The 12884-nt window shown below is 41.0% G+C and overlaps 1 pseudogene; it reads left to right on the top strand.

Moving 5' to 3' along the window:
- The first annotated feature begins 2429 nt into the window (after positions 1-2429).
- On the top strand, positions 2430-8978 carry LOC117062837 (annotated as a pseudogene).
- Positions 8979-12884: the final 3906 nt, after the last annotated feature.

Raw genomic sequence — 12884 nt, 5'->3', positions numbered from 1 at the left:
ATTTTGCAAATAACACAGCCCAAACTCAGCACAAATTTCAAAGCCCCCAGGAACTGCCGAAGTCCTTTTCAACTGCACCTCCTATACTACATGACCTTGGCATGTTTGAAGAAGAGCAAGAAGGCAAAGGTGATTAGACAATGCGAAGTGACTACTACCCACTAGTCATGACTCTCCAATCACCTTGGCCTTCTTGCTCTTCCTCAAACATGACAAGGTCATTATCATCTATGTCAGTCGGGAATCCAACAGGACAATTCAAAAAGGGATTGTTTACAAAGATGTGAGCAGTAAAACCAATAAGAAATGGTTAGTCTCCCAGGGCTAGCAACAGTGGAAAGTCATTTTCATTCCTAGAACTAAAAACAATTAATATTGCTCATTTATGCACATATAGCCTGTGTCTACCACTAATTCAACAAGTGAGAATTTTTCTGTCTTAATTACAATTGCATCATTCCCCCTTCCCTGACCAGTGCCTAGCATAATGGTTAGTGCACAGTAGATGCTCTGTAAATGTATACCAGACTGAAGGAACTGCTACACAATAGCTTCTCCTATCTTATACTCTTCTAGCTCAATCCAAAGTCTATTCAACAGTCAACTGTGGGATGTCCTTCTCGGTCCCTAAGCCAATGGGAAATATCCAATCTACCAGTGCCTTCTCTGACTGTGTCCTGGTCTTTAGTTGGTGCTTGTATGTGTGTGTGTGTGTATGTGTATGTGTAATATATACAATATATATACTCAAATATATATTGTATACAGTATATACTATATACACACATATATAGTATACAATACATACAATATATACACATATATAGTATACAATGTATACAATATATACACAAATGCAGTATACAATATATACTATGTATTATATATACAGTATCTATTGTATATATATTTGATATATTTGTATATAATACATATACAAAGTATATATTTTTATTTATATATAAATATATATACTATATATATTTTTTAAATATACAATGACAAAACAGCTTCATGAGGCCACTGTTCTTCAGATACAGTAGAGATCAGTCATTCTAAACACATAAGTCGCCTTGTTTTGGACACGTCCCAAATTCAGTCCTATAATAATAATCGGAAATGAGTACACCTAAAACTCAAGCTGGACTTAAGAAATTAGACTATAGCTGTGATTTCTTATATGATCCACAACTTGATAAAGATCTCAGTTTCTGGTTTAATTTTATATGAATAGAAACAAGGACTCCTTAAGGGCTTTGAATAAGGTGCTCTGAGAATTAAAAAATGAATTGTATAAGGGATAGGATTATATCTTCTTCTGGGGTTCTAACATAATTTTTCCATCTTTATAGAAGGGTATTTGGTTTACCAAGAGTAAAATTTTGATAGCAAGCAAAAGTTGTTTACTTGGAAAAAGTAACAGTATCTTGAAATAGAGCACACAGTGACCAAATCTTTGAGAGAAGAAGGTTGTTTGCTAATACCTTACCGAGTCTCCTAAAAGATGTACCGTATTAAATCAATAGATAGTGACTCATCCACAATGGAGTATGAATCAGAGCAAACGACTGACAGGTCCACTCTTCTAATCTCCCAGTTGTGTTTATGTGATAGTCTAAATCACATCAGCCAACTATGGCCCTTTGGCCAAATCCACTTGCTTTTGTAAATAAATTTTATTGGGGTCAGGTGTACTGGCTCACACCTGTAATCCCAGCACTTTGGGAGGCCAAGGCAGGCAGATCACCTGAGGTCTGCAGTTCAAGACCAGCCTGGCCAACAAGGTGAAACCCCGTTTCTACAAAAAATACAAAAATTATGCAGGCGTGGTGGCACGTGCCTGTAGTCCCAGCTACTGGGGAGGTAGAGATTGCAGTGAGCCGAGATTGTGCCACTGCACTCCAGCCTGTGTGACAGAGTGAGATCCTCACTCAAAAAAAAAAAAAAAAGTTTTATTGGAATACAGTCGTGATCATTCATTTAAATATGTATTGTCTCTAGCTGCTTTTGCACTACAACAGCAGAGTTGAGAAGTTGTGGCAGAGACCATATGGCCCAGAAAACCTAAAATATTTGTTATCTAACCCTTTATAGAAACAGTTTAGCTTTCTAAAACAGAAAAGAATTAGTCACTATTCTTAATGCTTGGGATGGGGAGAAGGAGGAGCAGGGTCTGTCAGTAGACGTTTCCAGGATGATATGGTAGGTGGAATACATGGTATACAAAAATACAGCCCATATTTTTAGGTCAGCTCTTGACTGTATCAAAGAAGTTCTTAAACTAAAATGCAAGATTAACTGATGCTCTGTCAGACAGTTTTGAAGTCCCCTACTGGTTATTTTGTAGTCACTTAGAGGCCTGGAAATACTGCTTCAAATTCCATGTAAACCATTTTGCTTTCCTTACCAAGCTTACAGGTAATTGCAGGATGTCCTTATCAGCCCCCGAGCCAATGGGAAGTATCTGGCTGACTTGGTGTCAGCAGCATATTACCGACTCTACTGGTAAGGAAAGTGTGGTCCATTCCACCAGGTTGCATTCCAACATTCCACCTAGTGGTAGACTATCCACCCCAAGGGAGTTATGCAGTGGCCATGACGACATGCAGGCTGCAAACATGACAGTCACAAAAACAAGGTTGGATTGGCTTGGTGGCACCCCATGTTATGTGGCCCACACCTCTATCTATCTCTTCCTCCTTGTCTACTTCTTTCATAGACCCTCAATATTAAAACCAGAAAAGGCAGGTTGTTCTTGCCAAACTCTGTCATCAATAGGATCAGCTTATCTTCTTCACTGTTAAGATTTTATTAAATCATAGGAGATACTTGGTGCGTTTTCACACGAAACTCACAAATTAATTAAAAGATGTGTTTATTCTTTCAATAAATATGCATTAACCTTCCAATTATATAGCAGACACTTTCCCAAGCACAGGGAATACAGTGCTAAACAAGACTAAGTCCCTGCCTTGAGGAATCCTTCATTCTAATAAGTATATATTCTAGTCTTTCTCATTCAGAAAGACATATATTGTGTTTTTAAGCAAATAAACCAATAAATATAACTTTTAAGAAGGGATAAGTGTCATGGAGAAAATAAAGCAGGGTCCAGGGTTATATAATTGCAGGGATGAGTTAATTTTAGGGAGGTTAGTCAGAGAAGGTATCTCTGAAGAGATTGACTTGAGAAACCGAGGTGAATATAGATAGAAAAAATAAGAAATGCAGCTGAAAAGGTGGACAGAGCCATAGGAAGGAGTTTGAATTTTATTTTAAAAGTGTGGAGAAGTCAGCAGAGGATTGAGGCAGGAGAATAACATCATCTGACTTGAGTTCTAAAAGTAAAACTCTGGTTGCTGCATGGAAAATAGAAAGTAAGCAGTAACAGTGAATGCAGTTAGATCTGCTTAGGAAGCTCTTCTAATTGTGGCTGGAATGCAAGGGTGGTGATGAACATTACTAGCAGTTGGATTCAGTCTATATTTTGGAGGTAGTGCCAGATAAATTAGAGGTGGAGTAAGGAAAAGAAAGGAATCAAGGATGACTCCTAGGTTTCTGGTCTGAGAGCTGTGCAGACCAGTGGTTAAGTGGCCACATTTTAGCCACGTCTTCTCAGAAGACTTTGTCCGGTATCTCTTTGTCCCGACTCCCACGTACTGGCTCAGTGCACAGCACTCAGTGACGACACCCACATTGGGCTTAGGGGACGGTGCACATTCACACAGTGTGGGTGATAGTTTGTCTAAAAACCCAAGTATCTCTCCACTCAGGGAAATTTTTTTCTTCATGGAACCAGCTTCTCCTCCTTTCTTCATTCACCTCTTATTCACCTTTCAGGGCCTAAATCAATCTTTATTTTTATTTTTTTCACTTTTTGTTTACTTTGAGATGGAGTCTCACTCTGTCGCCCAGGCTGGAGTGCAGTAGCACAGTCTTGGCTCATTGCAACCTCTGCCCTCCTGGTTCGAGCGATTCTCCTGCCTCGGCCTCCCAAGTAGCTGGGATTACAAGCACCCACCACTATGCCCAGCTAATTGTTCCATTTTTAGTATAGACAGGGCTTCCCCATGTTGGCCAGGCTACTCTTAAACTCCTGGCCAGGACTTCAGGTGATCTGTCCACCTCGGCCACCCAAAGTGCTGGGATTACAGGCATGAGCCACTGTGCCTGGCCTCTGATTCAATTTTTAATTCATGTCTTCCCTACTACCATTACCTAGAACTATGCTAGGCCCCCATGCACACCCTACTAAACATCCTAAAAGGCAGTCAGGTGCACTGGCTAAGAGTATGGGTGGGCAAACATTTTTTGTAAAGTGTCAGCCAGGTAGTAAATATTTTAGACTTTATAGGACATAAACAATCTCTATGACATATTCATTGTTTTTTACAACCCTTTATAAATGTAAAAACTATTCTTGGCTCACCAGCTATGCAAAACAGGTCCACATTAGGCTAGAAGGTCATGGTTTACCAACCCTTGGTTAACAGTATGTCTTACATAGACAGTGTGGGATTGAATCCTGGCTCTGCATCTACTTAGTTCTGAGGCCTCAGACAAGCCTCAACCTCTCTATGCCTTGGCTTCCTGATGGGAGACAATTCACCATGGATTTATCTCATTTCTGTACATCTTTGTCACGAGCTAGTTTTTCAAAGATATTTATACAGAGAGCAGCCTTGGAAGAGAGACTGCTTCCCTCTGCAGTAAAGAGCAGCCTTGTTTACTGTCAAGTGTAACAATGGTAATATCTCCCTCTGAGAAAAAAAGAGTGGGTGTGCTTCAGCCCATCATAAAACATTTGGGTTCCCTTATCTCAGTACTCCTCAGCTGTGACACAGACCCACTGTATGCATACCTGAAAACCTGAAGTCCATGAGATCTATGCCACCCATTATGTCTTCAGTAATAAAGTCCTTTGTCTCTGACCCAGAAGTCTCATGTCTTTTGTCGGCTTCCATCTAACTTATTAGGATATAACTAGGGTAAAATCTCGGATCCTTCAAAGTTCCTGACATCATAATACATTTATAGGCAAAATAGGGAGACTGTGATTCTGCCAAAAATTTTTTCAATTTTTTTAATTTAAAGTAATAATAATACATTTATAGGATTGGAAAAAAATATGTGATAGAGATTGTATATGTCCTATAAAGTCTAAAATATTTACTCCCTGACTGACATAGGATTATGGTAAAGATTAAATAAACAAATACAGGCTGGGTGTGGTAGCTGATGCTTGTAATTTGAGCACTTTGGAAGGACAAGGCAGGTGGATTGCCTGAGTTCAGGAGTTTGAGACCAGCCTGGGCAACACGGCAAAACCCCATCTCTACAAAAATTACAAATTTGCCGGGTGTGGTGGTGCACGCCTGTAGTCCCCACTACTTGGGTAGGCTGAAGTGGAAGGATTGCTTGAGCCCAGAAGTCGAGGCTGCAGTGAGCTGAGATCACGCCATTGCACTCTAGCCTGGATGACAAAACAAAGGCCAGGGCGGTGGCTCACGCCTGTAATCCCAGCACTTTGGGGGGCCAAGACAGGCGGATCACGAGGTCAAGAGATCGAGACCATCCTGGCAAACATGGTGAAACCCTGTCTCTACTAAAAACACAAAAATTAGCTGAGCGTGGTGGCATGTGCCTGTAGTCCCAGCTACTCAGGAGGCTAAGGCAGGAGAACTGCTTGAACCAGGGAGGCGGGGGTTGCAGTGAGCCGAGATCGTGCCACTGCACCCACTGCACCAGCTTGGTGACAGAACAAGACTCCATTTCAAAAAAAAAAAAATTTATTTTAATTTAAAAAATTAAATATTTTTTTAATTTAAAAAAATAAACAAAGTTTGCACTTTCAACTGTTCCTGGCAGTTTCTAAATTATGTAAATTTCAGCTATTAATATTACAACTCTTTGTTCTTATTCTTCATAGCAAATTATCACAATTCCAATTTATATACTCATTGTTGTAATGTTTGGTTTATTACCTTCCTCCTCACTATAGACTCTATGAGGCCACCAAGAGGGCACCTAGTAGGCATTCAAAGTACTTATCAAATGAAATAATAAATTGTCTTCTAACTTTTCTTCCATAATTTCAACTATTTGTCTTTCTGCAGTAAGTTCTGGGAAATTCATTGGCACCATATTTCAGTTTATAAAATAATTTTTCCTCCACTTCCAGTCTACTTACAAACTTATTTTCATACTGTTTTGGTAACTTGTTCTTTTTTTATTTTTCTTTTTTCTTTTGAGACAGTCTCACTCTGTTGCCCAGCTGGAGTGCAGTGGCGTGATCTCTGCTCACTGCAGCCTCCACCTCCCGGGTTCAAGCAATTCTCCTGCCTCAGCCTCCTGAGTAGCTAGGACTACAGGTGTGTAACACCCAGCTAATTTTTGTGTTTTTAGTAGAGATGGGGTTTCATCATATTGGCCAGGCTGGTCTCGAACTCCTGATCTTTTTTTTTTTTTTTTGTATTTTTTTTAGTAGAGACGAACTCCTGATCTTAAGTGATCCTTATGTCATCCACCTGCCCCAGCCTCCCAAAATGCTGTGATTACAAGTGTGAGCCACCAGCACTTGGCCCAGAGTAGCCTGGAAATGCTTTGTGAGTGTAACATAATCTCAATCATTTCTAGAAATACTGAAAATTTAAGTTATCTAATTTTCTAAATTATCCATTTTCTCAGTAACTAATTATTCTTCTTTGTTCTTCTTCATGCTAATATCTGATGACTTTTAGTTATCTATTCAAGTTAATAAATGAGAAGTGTTTCTAGCTAGTGTTCTAAAGTCACTGTGTCCTTTGCAGTGTGAATATCTGGCTGAGGGCAGAGCACTGGCCATGGTGAGTGGACAGCAAAGTGCAGCCAGGAAAATCACCTTTCACGCTTCTTAGGGAACTTGCTTTCAGAATGTGAGACTCTGTGTCCATTTTGGTGGCTAGAACCTGAACTATCTCTCTCCAAGATTATACTATGACATTCTATCTCCCAAAGGAGGTCCTCCCCACTTTCTGGTCATTAAGAGCAAGGCTGTCTCTAGCTACAGCCTAGAAGAGGAACACCCATTTGGGCACTCTCTGGGCCTGACCCTATTCCAGCTGTCTTGGAACTAATGACCCTGCCCTCTGCCCCATAATCTACTCTTCTCCACTGCTTCTTCCCCCACACAGCTACTAACGACTCTAGTCTTGAGGATTTTTTCAAGGTTCTTTCAAAAAACCTCAATGTTCCAATAGTCTCTTCCTCTATTATATTGCTTTTTAGGATCTTTACTTTTGCCAAAGATCGAATCCCACACTTTATGTCTCCCAGAAATCCCTCATTGTTTCTAGTTTGTGGATGGCAATGTGAACGTTTCCCAGAGCTGCTGCAGATCTTGCTCTTTAACTGCACAGCATTTTGAAAGGTGCAGAGATTAAAGTGTGTACAGAGTAGCCACCCATCTTGAATCAGAATGGCTGTTTAGCATTTAAACATGCTAAAGTCTCTCCTGGTTTTTTCAAAAAAATTATTTTTGCCTTTTAAAATAGGTGATTATACACACCTCCATTTTCTCATTTTCCATCTCCCTCCAGCAGAGTCAGGCTCTGTCTCCAGAAGTCCATCAAAAGTGTTATTGCCAAGGTCTTAAGAACCTTCTTGCCACTAAATCCAATGGATACTTTTAAGTCCAAATATTTCTTGCAGCCTTTGACAATGTAACCATCATTACTTTCATGAAATGCTCTCATCCCTCAGTTTCTCTGATAACGAACATTCCAGACTTTTCCTCCCACCTTTCCCACAGTACTTTCTCACCTACTCTCATCTTCTTTCTCAGGGGTTCCAAAATTCTTCTAGTTTTGTTTTTCTGTTTGTTTGTTTTTGTTTCATTCTCTTCACTCTCTGAGTCATCCACTCTGGTTTCAATTCTCTCTACATGCTGATGCTTCTTGGACTCTCAGACGTACCTTCAGGCTAATGCTTGTTCTTGAGAACATCAAACTACTATCTGGATATCCCATTGGCATCTCAGATTCAACTCATCCAAAACTGAACTTATCACCTCCCCAGCACTACATCTGTTTTGTCTGGTTTCTTATTTCATCAAATACCCAACCAGTTGCCAAGTCCGAGTCTCTTCCCATATTTCCCACAACACTTCCCCACACATTTATCCCCTCAATATTTTTCAAACCTTCCTGCCTCCTTCCATTCTCATTGAATTGGACATTGTTGATTCCACATCCAGCATCTATCTCCTCTTCATTCTTCCTAATAGAACCCAGTTCTGGTGTCTGCCTCTTCCCCATGCAGCCCACATGCCTCCAAGGACATCGACCTCAACTTCAGCTTCAGGAACTAGACTGATTGGCTATGAGTAAGCCATTCTCCTGGGCAGTGGTCAGTTTAGGAGCTGCCTTGGAATATACTTTTGCCAATAAGAGTCAGGGAGAAGCTGGAAAAGAATTCTAACTTGTAGGACATTTCTCATTCTTCTGGGAATGCTTCAAGAATGGACCTCTCAATTCCTCTGGACATTTCATGTGTAGAATATACAGTTTGGACTTGATGCAACAATTTTGCAGCCAAATCCTAAGAAAAAAGCAATGAATAAAAGAAAAACTAGGGTCTGGGAGCAGCAACATCTGTGATGTGCTCTAGGAGAGCCAGGGAGAGTAGGCCAAACTGAAGAGTGTGGTCTGGGCCGCAAATGTCACAAGGCCTGTACTTTGGACTGTGATGCATACCTATGCTCGCTATGTCACATTCTCTGTGGCCTTCATGGTTAGGGCTATGGGATACTACCTGGAATAGTTCATCAGGGAAAAGGATCCCAGGCCTGCGGAGGAGGAGAAGAGCATCTCGGAGCACCGGGAGGATCACAAACTCGGTGAGCTGCTTGGCAAGGAGCACACCCAGGTGATGAGCCTTAAGGGCAAGCTGGAATTTTCCCTGAAGCTGTCCTTAGCAGAAATCGCCCAGAAAAGAATTAATGGAGGACACAAGACCCTTTGGTCTTACTGTGGGCCACAACTGGTCCTGCCACTGTGTCCACCCAGCCCCAGAATTCACCTCTGATCTGCTTTGTTGCTCACCCTGGCCCCTCCCACACCTCACAGCCACACACACACTGGCTGCTCCTTGATGGCAAGCAGACCCAGCAGCAGCTGAGGGCCAGTGAAAAGGAAGGCCCTAGAGGGTTCTGGCTGAAAACTGCATCTGTTGTATAGTGGCCACACATGTTCAGGCTTCCAAGCCTATGGGTGCACTGTGGGGAAGAGTGTTATGAAACGCACACTGGCGGCCGGGCGCGGTGGCTCAAGCCTGTAATCCCAGCACTTTGGGAGGCCAAGACGGGCGGATCACAAGGTCAGGAGATCGAGACCATCCTGGCTAACACGGTGAAACCCCGTCTCTACTAAAAAATACAAAAATCTAGCTGGGCGAGGTGACCGGCGCCTGTGGTCCCAGCTACACGGGAGGCTGAGGCAGGAGACTGGCGTAAACCTGGGAGGCAGAGCTTGCAGTGAGCTGATATCTGGCCACTGCACTCCAGCCCGGGCGACAGAGCAAGACTCCATCTCAAAAAAAAAAAAAAAAAAAGAAATGCACACTGGCTGTCAGTCTCCGTGGGAAAGCAGTTTGGCCTCAAAGGAGAATGGATGGGATGTGGGTGTCGCCTTGAGAAGGGATAGTTACTTGTCTATTTTCAGTTTGTAATGGGAAGAGTTCAAACATCCATCTGACCAGGCATGGTGGCTCATGCCTGTAATCCTAACACTTGAGACAGCTGAGGAGGGAGGATTGCTCAAGCCTAGGAGTTTGAGGCCAGCCTGGGCAACACAGGGAGACAGACCGCATCTGAAGAAAAAAATACAAGAATAGGCTGGGCGCGGTGGCTCAGGCCTGTAATCCCAGAACTTTGAGAGGCCGAGGTGGGTGGATCGCCTGAGGTCAGGAGTTCGAGACCTGCCTGGCCAACGCAGTGAAACCCCATCTACTAAAAATATATATTAAAAAAAATTAGCTGGGTGTGGTGGCAGGCACCTGTAATCCCAGCTACTAGGGAGGATGAGACAGGAGAATTGCTTGAACCTAGGAGGTGGAGGTTGCAGTGAGCCAAGATTGTGCCATTGCACACCAGCCTCAGCAATAAGAGTGAAAATACATCTCAAAAAAACAAAAAATACAAGAATAGGCAAGTGTGGTGGCACATGCCTATGTAGTACCAGCTACTAGAGAGACTGAGGTGGGAGTATCACCTGAGCCCTTGGGAAGTCAAGGCAGCAATGAGCCATGATGCCACCATTGCCCTCCAGCCTGGATGACAGAGGGAGACTCTGTCTCAAAAAAAAAAATCTACCTGGCTCCCTTGTTTGCCAAAAAAATTAAATTGAATTACTCCAGACTTACTACATAAACCATCTTTCAGTATGTATCTCGTCAAAGTGGGTAAAATAATACTTATATAATGATGTAATTTGTCTTTAGAAGCAGCGTAAAAATGACTTGCAAAATAGCTGTTAAAAAATATTTCAAGCTATTATTCAATTTTCTCAAAGAAATGTACATTTTAAAGTCATTGACAATTTCAAGATTAATTATCTTCCTCAAGGGAGATAACAACAGAGAGCAATTATAGCTAGAAGTTGCAAAACAAAGAATTTATGATTTTTCAATTATTGCTCTATGTGTTTATTGTTTTACCTTTTATTTAACAGTAAGTTGTGTTTAACATAATCTGATTAGTTGACACTTTAAAGATCTGTCAAGTACTTTTGTCACTGCTTTTGCCTTGGTTTTTGCTTTTGGATTGCCTATTCCTGATTAACAGAAGCTTGAAGTCTCTGGTTTGGAAGTGAATCAGAATGCTGTTGTTTAATAGTGGGACACTGAGCAGTTGACACTTTGCTGGGCTAACATCTTTTCAACGAAATGATTACATCTATTGCACATCAATCACTTGACATAAACAAAATAAAACCAGCTAAATTAAAAAACAAAAGTAAAAAGAATGATCTAGACTTTTCTTCTTGTGGTCAAACAGATCGCTACTGTGAAGAAGTGGGTCAATGACAATCAACATGTACCTGGGTATGGCTTATATAATAAATAATCTCATCTTTATGCAAGAATGTGGTGGCTCCTGCAGAACAACAAAAACCTGAATAACAGGTTCTTGTAAGGGCCAGGTTTCCAGGGCTGGACAATAGGAGAATCATTTAGGATAGATTTTAGTTTAGGACAAAATCCTAGACCAAAAGACTTAAAAGATTGGGTACTTGAACAGTATCCTGGAACCGAAGAAACTGAATGTGAAAATTTATTATTAAAAAGTCAAAACCAAACCAGTAGTAGCTGATTCTAAAGTCAGTCTTTCACTCAATTCTGTGTATCTATGATTACCTAACAAACACAAGGTCCTCGCCAATAGACTAGAATCATCACTGTCTCTAGAACTGTGTTCATATTGAATGCTAGAAGAGTGTATTCAGCCTGTGCTGATATAATCACATAAAATGCAAATGGAAAGTCAGAATGGGGTGAGGCAGAGGCTTACTGCCTTTTATAACGTATGCCACGCCATACGCATACTTCATAGTGTTGGATTTAAATATATATATGCAAGCATACAAACAAAAGACCCCAAGGTTCCTCTCAAAATCTGGAGGTGGGAAGGAAGTGAGCCAACTGGCAACCATCTAGAAGACAGTCAGCTGTTCACAATCAAGGACACTCTCTTGTTCATAAATTCTCACCCTCACCCCAGAAAAAGTTTACATTGTATATACCATATTGTTTTTAACTATTACTCCTTTCATGCCCTTTGGGGGACCTAATACATTTTTTAAATTAAACATAATGTTTAAGTAACTATGTCTAAATAACAAAAAATACATGCAATTTTAGATAAGATGGTGTCACAGAATTACCAAAGCTTCTTGTTAGGAATAAATAAAGTACATTTAATGGACAAACATTTACTGAGTATCTGCAATGTGCAAAGCACTGTGTAAGGCCATCCCAGGTGTGAAGAAACATCAAATCAGACAGACACGGCGCCAGGCACAGTGGCTCACGCCTATAATTCCAGCACTTTGAGAGATCAAGGTAGACAGATCACCTGAGGTCAGGAGTTCAAGACCAGCTTGGCCAACATGATGAAACCCCGTCTCTATTAAAAATAGAAAAATTAGCTGGGTGTGGTGGCAGGCACCTGTAATCCCAGCTACTCGAGAGGCTGAGGCAGGAGAATTGCTTGAACCCAGGAGGCAGAGGCTGCAGTGAGCCAAGATCGCCCCATTGTACTCTAGCCTGGGTGATAAGAGCAAAATTCTGTTTAAAAAAAAAAAAAAAAAACAGACATGGTCCTTGCCTTCATGGCCCAAGTGCCACCTTCCTGGGGAAGTTCTTGATCTTATTAGGAGCTATACTTAGGAAATGAAATCAAGATTTTTTTAATATATAGGAACTTCATGGATGCATTTGTTTTATACTGAAATTATATGTGCAGAATCAAGACAATAAATTTTCTTGCCCTAATAAATAAAAAATGTAGTAAAACAGGCCAATAAGATTTTAAAGATTTGAAGCCTATGCTCCCAACATTATAAGTTACAAAGTATTAGAAGGTGAAGTTCATGTTTTTTCCTTTATTTCCAGCCAGTGCACATCAATGTGCTTGATCATAGGTAAAATGCTGCACGTGTAACTCTTGCTTTTCTGGATCACACCAGCCAGAGAAATCAAGAATGACAGTGGAGATATAGGTGGTAACTGAACCAACTTTGTCTCTGAACCACTTTATTACTCTGTGGTTTTGGGCAACTTACTTAATCATCTCTGTGCCTGTTTCCTCATCCATAAAATAGGAACAATAAGAATGATTAAGAGTAAAG

Source organism: Trachypithecus francoisi, unplaced genomic scaffold, assembly GCF_009764315.1.
Source record: "Trachypithecus francoisi isolate TF-2019V2 unplaced genomic scaffold, Tfra_2.0 Lachesis_group17, whole genome shotgun sequence".
NCBI lineage: Eukaryota > Metazoa > Chordata > Mammalia > Primates > Cercopithecidae > Trachypithecus > Trachypithecus francoisi.
This window is presented reverse-complemented; position numbering and strand designations above follow the sequence as displayed.